Source organism: Syngnathus typhle, unplaced genomic scaffold (genome assembly GCF_033458585.1).
Source record: "Syngnathus typhle isolate RoL2023-S1 ecotype Sweden unplaced genomic scaffold, RoL_Styp_1.0 HiC_scaffold_24, whole genome shotgun sequence".
NCBI classification, from domain to species: Eukaryota; Metazoa; Chordata; class Actinopteri; order Syngnathiformes; family Syngnathidae; genus Syngnathus; species Syngnathus typhle.
Genome location: NW_026871930.1, coordinates 1,062,501 through 1,075,000, shown reverse-complemented (window position 1 = coordinate 1,075,000; position 12,500 = coordinate 1,062,501).

Here is a 12,500-nt window from a genome sequence, read left to right as displayed (position 1 = left end):
GAAGCTGAGGGGGGTGAAGGACGGCGGCCGGGAGCAGACGGCCGTCCCCGGGAGGGGGTGTTCGTTCACGTGCGGACGCCGGGAGCAGGCGGCCGTCACGCGATTCTGCCAACCGTTCCTACCGGCCTGTGTTTAAGGAGGCGGCCGGTCCTCCGTCCTTGGATGGATAAGATTCGCAGATTTTCGCCCGGCCTGTGTTTAAGGAGGCGGCCGGTTCCCTCCTTCCTTCCTTTCTTGGATGTATAACATTCGCAGATTTTCGCCCGGCCGGTGGTTTAAGGAGGCGGCCGGTCCTCCCTCCTTGGATGTATAACATTCGCAGATTTTCGCCCGGCCTATGTTTAGTGAGGCGACCGGTCCTCCCTCCTTGGATGTATAACATTCGCATATTTTCGCCCGGCCGGTGGTTTAAGGAGGCGGCCGGTCCTCCCTCCTTGGATGTATAACATTCGCAGATTTTCGCCCGGCCTATGTTTAGTGAGGCGACCGGTCCTCCGTGGAGAGCGACCCGCAAGTGGGGAGGAACCGTCCACCCAACGCCGGCGCGAGCCGGGGCCGGTGGGGGCCCTACCAAGGCGGGTCTCATTGCCTGTCGGTCAGTTCGGGAGAAGGTGGGGGTACTCGGAGGCCCGCCGGGAGCAGACGGGGGTCCGGAAGGTGAGGGGGTGAAGGACGGCGGTCGGGAGCAGACGGCCGTCCCCGGGAGGGGGTGTTCGTTCACGTGCGGACGCCGGGAGCAGGCGGCCGTCACGCAATTCTGCCAACCGTTCCCACCGGCCTGTGTTTAAGGAGGCGGCCGGTCCTCCACGAGAAGAATTCTGCCAAACGTTCCACCGGCCTGTGTTTAAGGAGGCGGCCGGTCCTCCCCGTCGTTCCGCCGGCTTGTGTTTAAGGAGGCGGCCGGTCCTCCACGAGAAGAATTCTGCCAAACGTTCCACCGGCCTGTGTTTAAGGAGGCGGCCGGTCCTCCCCGTCGTTCCGCCGGCTTGTGTTTAAGGAGGCGGCCGGTCCTCCACGAGAAGAATTCTGCCAAACGTTCCACCGGCCTGTGTTTAAGGAGGCGGCCGGTCCTCCCCGTCGTTCCGCCGGCTTGTGTTTAAGGAGGCGGCCGGTCCTCCACGAGAAGAATTCTGCCAAACGTTCCACCGGCCTGTGTTTAAGGAGGCGGCCGGTCCTCCCCGTCGTTCCGCCGGCTTGTGTTTAAGGAGGCGGCCGGTCCTCCACGAGAAGAATTCTGCCAAACGTTCCACCGGCCTGTGTTTAAGGAGGCGGCCGGTCCTCCCCGTCGTTCCGCCGGCTTGTGTTTAAGGAGGCGGCCGGTCCTCCACTATTCCTTCCTTGGATGGAAAGCATGTAGCACTTTGAAAATTTTCGAGCACTGTGACACTTTGAAAATTTTCGAGAGTTTTTGTACTTAGAAAATTTTTCGCTCTTGCACTTCCAGAGTGCTTTGCGGTAGCTCCTAGGTTCGCTGTCCGAGCATGTGAACACTTTTTGGGGGGGAACACATCGCTAGAGACACCAGCCGCCTGGTTCTCGGGGCCAAAACTTGTGTTCCCCACACTCGTTCTGACTATATTTTGCGATTTGGGGGTAAAGGTAATGAGTACAGTGACTAGGGGGACCAACTCATCGTACTCTGGCGCACCAACAGACCAAAGCTGGTACTGCACTTACCCCTGGTACCCCAACGCCTGGTACCTGACGGGCGAGAGGCTGATTTTTCGCTATTTGCGGCCGACCGAGGGAACCAGACAAAGCGGACACTTTACGGCGCAAGAGCCGTTGGCACTTAGAAATTTTTCGACAAAGTTGGCGCGAGCTCCAGAAGGAGAGGCTGATTTTTCGCTATTTGTGGCCGACCGAGGGAACCAGGCAAAGCGGACACTTTACGGCGCAAGAGCCGTTGGCACTTAGAAATTTTTTGACAAAGTTGGCGCGAGCTCCAGAAGGAGAGGCTGATTTTTCGCTATTTGTGGCCGACCGAGGGAACCAGGCAAAGCGGACACTTTACGGCGCAAGAGCCGTTGGCACTTAGAAAATATTCGCCAAAGTTGGCACGAGCTCCAGAAGGAGAGGCTGATTTTTCGCTATTTGTGGCCGACCGAGGGAACCAGACAAAGCGGACACATTACGGCGCAAGAGCCGTTGGCACTTAGAAAATATTCGCCAAAGTTGGCACGAGCTCCAGAAGGAGAGGCTGATTTTTTGCTATTTGTGGCCGACCGAGGGAACCAGACAAAGCGGACACATTACGGCGCAAGAGCCGTTGGCACTTGCGCGAGCTCCAGAAGGAGAGGCTGATTTTTCGCTATTTGTGGCCGACCGAGGGAACCAGACAAAGCGGACACTTTACGGCGCAAGAGCCGTTGGCACTTAGAAAATATTCGCCAAAGTTGGCGCGAGCTCCAGAAGGAGAGGCTGATTTTTCGCTATTTGTGGCCGACCGAGGGAACCAGGCAAAGCGGACACATTACGGCGCAAGAGCCGTTGGCACTTAGGCGAGCTCCAGAAGGAGAGGCTGATTTTTCGCTATTTGTGGCCGACCGAGGGAACCAGGCAAAGCGGACACATTACGGCGCAAGAGCCGTTGGCACTTAGGCGAGCTCCAGAAGGAGAGGCTGATTTTTCGCCGTTTGTGGCCGAACGAGGGAACCAGGCAAAGCGGACACATTACGGCGCAAGAGCCGTTGGCACTTAGGCGAGCTCCAGAAGGAGAGGCTGGTTTTTCGCTATTTGTGGCCGACCGAGGGAACCAGGCAAAGCGGACACATTACGGCGCAAGAGCCGTTGGCACTTAGAAAATATTCGCCAAAGTTGGCACGAGCTCCAGAAGGAGAGGCTGATTTTTCGCTATTTGTGGCCGACCGAGGGAACCAGGCAAAGCGGACACATTACGGCGCAAGAGCCGTTGGCACTTAGGCGAGCTCCAGAAGGAGAGGCTGATTTTTCGCCGTTCGTGGCCGACCGAGGGAACCAGGCAAAGCGGACACATTACGGCGCAAGAGCCGTTGGCACTTAGGCGAGCTCCAGAAGGAGAGGCTGATTTTTTCGCTATTTGTGGCCGACCGAGGGAACCAGGCAAAGCGGACACATTACGGCGCAAGAGCCGTTGGCACTTAGAAAATATTCGCCAAAGTTGGCACGAGCTCCAGAATGAGAGGCTGATTTTTCGCCGTTTGTGGCCGACCGAGGGAACCAGACAAAGCGGACACATTACGGCGCAAGAGCCGTTGGCACTTAGGCGAGCTCCAGAAGGAGAGGCTGATTTTTCGCTATTTGTGGCCGACCGAGGGAACCAGGCAAAGCGGACACTTTACGGCGCAAGAGCCGTTGGCACTTAGAAAATATTCGCCAAAGTTGGCGCGAGCTCCAGAAGGAGAGGCTGATTTTTCGCTATTTGTGGCCGACCGAGGGAACCAGGCAAAGCGGACACATTACGGCGCAAGAGCCGTTGGCACTTAGGCGAGCTCCAGAAGGAGAGGCTGATTTTTCGCTATTTGTGGCCGACCGAGGGAACCAGGCAAAGCGGACACATTACGGCGCAAGAGCCGTTGGCACTTAGAAAATATTTGCCAAAGTTGGTGCGAGCTCCAGAAGGAGAGGCTGATTTTTCGCCATTCGTGGCCGACCGAGGGAACCAGACAAAGCGGACACATTACGGCGCAAGAGCCATTGGCACTTAGAAAATATTTGCCAAAGTTGGTGCGAGCTCCAGAAGGAGAGGCTGATTTTTCGCCATTCGTGGCCGACCGAGGGAACCAGACAAAGCGGACACATTACGGCGCAAGAGCCGTTGGCACTTAGAAAATATTTGCCAAAGTTGGTGCGAGCTCCAGAAGGAGAGGCTGATTTTTCGCCATTCGTGGCCGACCGAGGGAACCAGACAAAGCGGACACATTACGGCGCAAGAGCCGTTGGCACTTAGAAAATATTTGCCAAAGTTGGTGCGAGCTCCAGAAGGAGAGGCTGATTTTTCGCCATTCGTGGCCGACCGAGGGAACCAGACAAAGCGGACACATTACGGCGCAAGAGCCGTTGGCACTTAGAAAATATTTGCCAAAGTTGGTGCGAGCTCCAGAAGGAGAGGCTGATTTTTCGCCATTCGTGGCCGACCGAGGGAACCAGACAAAGCGGACACATTACGGCGCAAGAGCCGTTGGCACTTAGAAAATATTTGCCAAAGTTGGTGCGAGCTCCAGAAGGAGAGGCTGATTTTTCGCCATTCGTGGCCGACCGAGGGAACCAGACAAAGCGGACACATTACGGCGCAAGAGCCGTTGGCACTTAGAAAATATTTGCCAAAGTTGGTGCGAGCTCCAGAAGGAGAGGCTGATTTTTCGCCATTCGTGGCCGACCGAGGGAACCAGACAAAGCGGACACATTACGGCGCAAGAGCCGTTGGCACTTAGAAAATATTTGCCAAAGTTGGTGCGAGCTCCAGAAGGAGAGGCTGATTTTTCGCCATTCGTGGCCGACCGAGGGAACCAGACAAAGCGGACACATTACGGCGCAAGAGCCGTTGGCACTTAGAAAATATTTGCCAAAGTTGGTGCGAGCTCCAGAAGGAGAGGCTGATTTTTCGCCATTCGTGGCCGACCGAGGGAACCAGACAAAGCGGACACATTACGGCGCAAGAGCCGTTGGCACTTAGAAAATATTTGCCAAAGTTGGTGCGAGCTCCAGAAGGAGAGGCTGATTTTTCGCCGTTCGTGGCCGACCGAGGGAACCAGACAAAGCGGACACATTACGGCGCAAGAGCCGTTGGCACTTAGAAAATATTTGCCAAAGTTGGTGCGAGCTCCAGAAGGAGAGGCTGATTTTTCGCCATTCGTGGCCGACCGAGGGAACCAGACAAAGCGGACACATTACGGCGCAAGAGCCGTTGGCACTTAGAAAATATTTGCCAAAGTTGGTGCGAGCTCCAGAAGGAGAGGCTGATTTTTCGCCATTCGTGGCCGACCGAGGGAACCAGACAAAGCGGACACATTACGGCGCAAGAGCCGTTGGCACTTAGAAAATATTTGCCAAAGTTGGTGCGAGCTCCAGAAGGAGAGGCTGATTTTTCGCCATTCGTGGCCGACCGAGGGAACCAGACAAAGCGGACACATTACGGCGCAAGAGCCGTTGGCACTTAGAAAATATTTGCCAAAGTTGGTGCGAGCTCCAGAAGGAGAGGCTGATTTTTCGCCATTCGTGGCCGACCGAGGGAACCAGACAAAGCGGACACATTACGGCGCAAGAGCCGTTGGCACTTAGAAAATATTTGCCAAAGTTGGTGCGAGCTCCAGAAGGAGAGGCTGATTTTTCGCCGTTCGTGGCCGACCGAGGGAACCAGACAAAGCGGACACATTACGGCGCAAGAGCCGTTGGCACTTAGAAAATATTTGCCAAAGTTGGTGCGAGCTCCAGAAGGAGAGGCTGATTTTTCGCCATTCGTGGCCGACCGAGGGAACCAGACAAAGCGGACACATTACGGCGCAAGAGCCGTTGGCACTTAGAAAATATTTGCCAAAGTTGGTGCGAGCTCCAGAAGGAGAGGCTGATTTTTCGCCATTCGTGGCCGACCGAGGGAACCAGACAAAGCGGACACATTACGGCGCAAGAGCCGTTGGCACTTAGAAAATATTTGCCAAAGTTGGTGCGAGCTCCAGAAGGAGAGGCTGATTTTTCGCCATTCGTGGCCGACCGAGGGAACCAGACAAAGCGGACACATTACGGCGCAAGAGCCGTTGGCACTTAGAAAATATTTGCCAAAGTTGGTGCGAGCTCCAGAAGGAGAGGCTGATTTTTCGCCATTCGTGGCCGACCGAGGGAACCAGACAAAGCGGACACATTACGGCGCAAGAGCCGTTGGCACTTAGAAAATATTTGCCAAAGTTGGTGCGAGCTCCAGAAGGAGAGGCTGATTTTTCGCCATTCGTGGCCGACCGAGGGAACCAGACAAAGCGGACACATTACGGCGCAAGAGCCGTTGGCACTTAGAAAATATTTGCCAAAGTTGGTGCGAGCTCCAGAAGGAGAGGCTGATTTTTCGCCATTCGTGGCCGACCGAGGGAACCAGACAAAGCGGACAGCTTGTGCGGCAGCCCACGCTGGCACTTAGAAAATATTCTGAAATTCTCACCGACTTCCGTGGTGGAGAGGCCGAATTTTTGCGATTCGGGTCCGAAAGGAGAACCGTCGCAATTCGGACAGCTTGTGCGGCAGCCCACGCTGGCACTTAGAAAATATTCTGAAATTCTCACCGACCTCCGTGGTGGAGAGGCCGGATTTTCGACATTCGGATCCGACCGGGGAACCGTCGCCACTCGGACAAGTTGTGCGGCAGCCCACGCTCGCACTTAGAAAATATTCTGAAATTCTCACCGACCTCCGTGGTGGAGAGGCCGAATTTTCGACATTCGTGGCCGACCGGGGAACCGTCGCCACTCGGACAACTTGTGCGGCAGCCCTCGGTGATTTTAGGACCGCTTTTTCACCCTCGCTGTCCGACCGGAGAACCGTCGTAGCTCGGACAGTTCGTGTGCCAGCATCCGCTGGCACTTAGAAAATTTTAAAAAAGAAAAAAATAGTCTTCTGCATATACGTTCTGACTATATTTTGCGATTAGGGGGTAAAGGTAATGAGTACAGTGACTAGGGGGACCAACTCATCGTACTCTGGCGCACCAACACGCCAAGGTTGGTACTGCACTTAGGCTGATTTTTGCGCTATTCGCGGCCGACCGGGGAACCAGCGCGGAGCGGACACATTACGGCGAATGAGCCGTTGGCACTTAGAAAATTTTTGAGCTTTTTTCGAACTTCCGTGAGGCTGATTTTGCGCTATTCGCGGCTGACCGGGGAACCAGCGCGGAGCGGACACATTACGGCGAATGAGCCGTTGGCACTTAGAAAATTTTTGAGCTTTTTTCGAACTTCCGTGAGGCTGATTTTGCGCTATTCGCGGCCGACCGGGGAACCAGCGCGGAGCGGACACATTACGGCGAATGAGCCGTTGGCACTTAGAAAATTTTTGAGCTTTTTTCGGACTTCCGTGTGGAGCTTTGGGGCCGTTCCGCCTAACTTTTTATGCCCGATTAGGCTTCCAGGGAGGCGGCTAAGCATTATTGACCAATCATGGAGCTTTTTTGGGACTTCCGTGTGGAGCTTTGGAGCCGTTCCGCCTAACTTTTTATGCCCGATTAGGCTTCCAGGGAGGCGGCTAAGCATTATTGACCAATCATGGAGCTTTTTTGGGACTTCCGTGTGGAGCTTTGGGGCCGTTCCGCCTAGCTTTTTATGCCCGATTAGGCTTCCAGGGAGGCGGCTAAGCATTATTGACCAATCATGGAGCTTTTTTGGGACTTCCGTGTGGAGCTTTGGGGCCGTTCCGCCTAACTTTTTATGCCCGATTAGGCTTCCAGGGAGGCGGCTAAGCATTATTGACCAATCATGGAGCTTTTTTGGGACTTCCGTGTGGAGCTTTGGAGCCGTTCCGCCTAACTTTTTATGCCCGATTAGGCTTCCAGGGAGGCGGCTAAGCATTATTGACCAATCATGGAGCTTTTTTGGGACTTCCGTGTGGAGCTTTGGGGCCGTTCCGCCTAGCTTTTTATGCCCGATTAGGCTTCCAGGGAGGCGGCTAAGCATTATTGACCAATCATGGAGCTTTTTTGGGACTTCCGTGTGGAGCTTTGGGGCCGTTCCGCCTAGCTTTTTATGCCCGATTAGGCTTCCAGGGAGGCGGCTAAGCATTATTGACCAATCATGGAGCTTTTTTGGGACTTCCGTGTGGAGCTTTGGGGCCGTTCCGCCTAACTTTTTATGCCCGATTAGGCTTCCAGGGAGGCGGCTAAGCATTATTGACCAATCATGGAGCTTTTTTGGGACTTCCGTGTGGAGCTTTGGGGCCGTTCCGCCTAGCTTTTTATGCCCGATTAGGCTTCCAGGGAGGCGGCTAAGCATTATTGACCAATCATGGAGCTTTTTTGGGACTTCCGTGTGGAGCTTTGGGGCCGTTCCGCCTAGCTTTTTATGCCCGATTAGGCTTCCAGGGAGGCGGCTAAGCATTATTGACCAATCATGGAGCTTTTTTGGGACTTCCGTGTGGAGCTTTGGGGCCGTTCCGCCTAGCTTTTTATGCCCGATTAGGCTTCCAGGGAGGCGGCTAAGCATTATTGACCAATCATGGAGCTTTTTTGGGACTTCCGTGTGGAGCTTTGGGGCCGTTCCGCCTAGCTTTTTATGCCCGATTAGGCTTCCAGGGAGGCGGCTAAGCATTATTGACCAATCATGGAGCTTTTTTGGGACTTCCGTGTGGAGCTTTGGGGCCGTTCCGCCTAGCTTTTTATGCCCGATTAGGCTTCCAGGGAGGCGGCTAAGCATTATTGACCAATCATGGAGCTTTTTTGGGACTTCCGTGTGGAGCTTTGGGGCCGTTCCGCCTAGCTTTTTATGCCCGATTAGGCTTCCAGGGAGGCGGCTAAGCATTTTTGACCAATCATGGAGCTTTTTTGGGACTTCCAGCCGGTGCTTTGGGGGCCTTCCCCCTCACTTTCTACGCCCGATTGGGCTTCCAGGGACGCGGCTAAGCATTTTTAACAGAAATGGAGCTTTTTGAGGACCTCCACACGGAGCTCCAGGGCCGGTCCGCCTCACTTTTTACGCCCGATTACGCTTCCAGGGACGCGGCTAAGCATTTTTAACACGTTATGGAGCTTTTTGAGGACCTCCACACGGAGCTCCAGGGCCGGTCCGCCTCACTTTTTACGCCCGATTAGATTTGCATAATAATTTGGAACACGGTGCCGTGTTCCAAATTATTATGCGGGCTGGTGCTTGGGGCTGGCGTCCGCCTATAGTGGTTTAATTTCGGGAGGAAGATTCATTTTCGTCCCAAGCCCGCCGCTGGAGAAAATCTTAGGTACCAGGAGTGGATTTTTTTTGTCCACTCAGGAGGGGGACGTTGACTGGTTCGGTGTCCGGGGGAAAGTGCTCTTTTCTCGGCCAGGAGAAAGATGAGACTCCGAGCCCGCCGCTGGAGAAAATTTTAGGTACCAGGAGCGGATTTTTTTTTCTCCAGGGGCGTTCCGCCTAACATTTTACGCCCGATTACGCTTCCAGGGACGCGGCTAAGCATTTTTAACACGTTATGGAGCTTTTTGAGGACCTCCACACGGAGCTCCAGGGCCGGTCCGCCTCACTTTTTACGCCCGATTACGCTTCCAGGGACGCGGCTAAGCATTTTTGACCAATCATGGAGCTTTTTTGGGACTTCCAGCCGGTGCTTTGGGGGCCTTCCCCCTCACTTTCTACGCCCGATTGGGCTTCCAGGGACGCGGCTAAGCATTTTTAACAGAAATGGAGCTTTTTGAGGACCTCCACACGGAGCTCCAGGGCCGGTCCGCCTCACTTTTTACGCCCGATTACGCTTCCAGGGACGCGGCTAAGCATTTTTAACACGTTATGGAGCTTTTTGAGGACCTCCACACGGAGCTCCAGGGCCGGTCCGCCTCACTTTTTACGCCCGATTAGATTTGCATAATAATTTGGAACACGGTGCCGTGTTCCAAATTATTATGCGGGCTGGTGCTTGGGGCTGGCGTCCGCCTATAGTGGTTTAATTTCGGGAGGAAGATTCATTTTCGTCCCAAGCCCGCCGCTGGAGAAAATCTTAGGTACCAGGAGTGGATTTTTTTTGTCCACTCAGGAGGGGGACGTTGACTGGTTCGGTGTCCGGGGGAAAGTGCTCTTTTCTCGGCCAGGAGAAAGATGAGACTCCGAGCCCGCCGCTGGAGAAAATTTTAGGTACCAGGAGCGGATTTTTTTTTCTCCAGGGGCGTTCCGCCTAACATTTTACGCCCGATTACGCTTCCAGGGACGCGGCTAAGCATTTTTAACACGTTATGGAGCTTTTTGAGGACCTCCACACGGAGCTCCAGGGCCGGTCCGCCTCACTTTTTACGCCCGATTACGCTTCCAGGGACGCGGCTAAGCATTTTTGACCAATCATGGAGCTTTTTTGGGACTTCCAGCCGGTGCTTTGGGGGCCTTCCCCCTCACTTTCTACGCCCGATTGGGCTTCCAGGGACGCGGCTAAGCATTTTTAACAGAAATGGAGCTTTTTGCGGAGCTCCAGCCGGTGCCACCGGCAGGCCGTGCACGCGGACGAGATGACCGAAAGAAGCTCCAGGAGAGCGGATGGACGCTTTTTAAGCACCGAGGCGGAGATCGCGGAGCTTTAATAGACTTCCAGCGGGCCCAAAGCGGCCAGGCAGACGGCGCAGCGCGACCTGGTACCTCGCACGGGACGCATCGCCCCCCCCGCGCACAGTTCCAGGGGGCCGGGATGACGTTTCAAAGCTGCCGCTGCAGCTGCGGCGGGGAGTGGCCTCCCTCCGGTGGACACGACGAGTAAATGACACCGGCCGCTGACGCAAACCCACGCCCGGCAGGAGAGCTCGGAAGGCGGCTAAGATTTCAAGGAAGACCCCCCCTGCGCAGACCTCCACTAGGCCGGGATGACTGTTCAGCTGTAGCGGGGAGTGGCCTCCCTCCGGTCGGCACGACGAGTAAATGACACCGGCCGCTGACGCAAACCCACGCCCGGCAGGAGAGCTCGGAAGGCGGCTAAGATTTCAAGGAAGACCCCCCCTGCGCAGACCTCGACTAGGCCGGGATGACTGTTCAGCTGCGGCGGGGAGTGGCCTCCCTCCGGTCGGCACGACGAGTAAATGACACCGGCCGCTGACGCAAACCCACGCCCGGCAGGAGAGCTCGGAAGGCGGCTAAGATTTCAAGGAAGACCCCCCCTGCGCAGACCTCCACTAGGCCGGGATGACTGTTCAGCTGCGGCGGGGAGTGGCCTCCCTCCGGTCGGCACGACGAGTAAATGACACCGGCCGCTGACGCAAACCCACGCCCGGCAGGAGAGCTCGGAAGGCGGCTAAGATTTCAAGGAAGACCCCCCCTGCACAGACCTCCACTAGGCCGGGATGACTGTTCAGCTGCGGCGGGGAGTGGCCTCCCTCCGGTCGGCACGACGAGTAAATGACACCGGCCGCTGACGCAAACCCACGCCCGGCAGGAGAGCTCGGAAGGCGGCTAAGATTTCAAGGAAGACCCCCCCTGCGCAGACCTCCACTAGGCCGGGATGACTGTTCAGCTGCGGCGGGGAGTGGCCTCCCTCCGGTCGGCACGACGAGTAAAGCTATTTAGGAAAATCTGAGATAAATATCACTTGCATAATAATTTGGAACACGGTCCCGTGTTCCAAATTATTATGCAAAATGTATTTAGACACCAGCAATCGCACTTAGATTTGTTTCTTTTTTCTTTCTTTTAGCTTCCATAATGTTACCGGGCGCTGACGCAAACCCACGCCGGGCAGGAGAGCTCAAAAGCCGGGTAACATTTCAAGGAAGCTATTTAGGAAAATCTGAGATAAATATCCTTTGCATAATAATTTGGAACACGGTCCCGTGTTCCAAATTATTATGCAAAATGTATTTAAGTGTCATAAAGATTACATTTTTTGTTTTTCAAGTACTGAAATCACCCTCAGTCATGGTACAGTCCATGGTAGTCTGCCAGGTGAGCGCAATTGTAGTAATTAACAAGTCTATTTAAGTTCCGCGTTTTTAAGCGTTCGGCCATTTCGTTCAACCATGGGGAGGAAAAAGGATCTCTCTGCTGTCGAGAAGCGTGAAATCGTTCGATGCCTTGGACAAGGTATGCAGACATTCGATATTGCACGAAAGCTTAAGCGCGACCATCGAACTTTGAAGAAATTCGTCGCTGATTCGGAGCAAACGCGCGTTCGTGCAGACAAAGGCACGACAAGGAAGGTTTCTGCAAGACAAACAAATCGAATCAAGAGGGCGGCTGCAAGCATGCCACTAAAGACGAGCAAACAAATATTCGACGCTGCTGGTGCCAGTGAAGTCCCACGAACGACGAGGTGCAGGATCCTCCAGAGGCTTGCAGTTGTGCGGAAACCCTCCATTCGGCCACCCCTGAACAACGCGAACAAGCAGAAACGGCTGCAGTGGGCCCAGACTTACATGAAGACAAATTTTCAGACAGTCCTGTTCACCGACGAGTGCCGTGCAACCTTGGATGGGCCAGGTAGGGTTTTTTAAGTTTTTCCTTGCACTTTTGAGAGCTCAGGGGATGCTTTGAGAATAATTGTCAATTTCTGTCTATGTGAAGCCCTTTGAGACTGCTTGTGATTTAGGGCTATACAAATAAACTTGATTTGACTTGACTTTACAGATGGATGGAGTCGTGGATGGTTGGTGGACGGCCACGATAGCCCAACAAGGCTGCGGCGTCAGCAGGGAGGTGGCGGAGTGATGTTTTGGGCCGGAATCATGGGGAGAGAGCTGCTTGGCCCCTTTAGGGTCCCTGAAGGCGTCAAAATTACGTCTGTTAACTACGTGGAATTTCTGACTCAACACTTCTGTCCATGGTACAACAGGAAGAACCGTGCTTTCCGTCAAAAGATCATCTTCATGC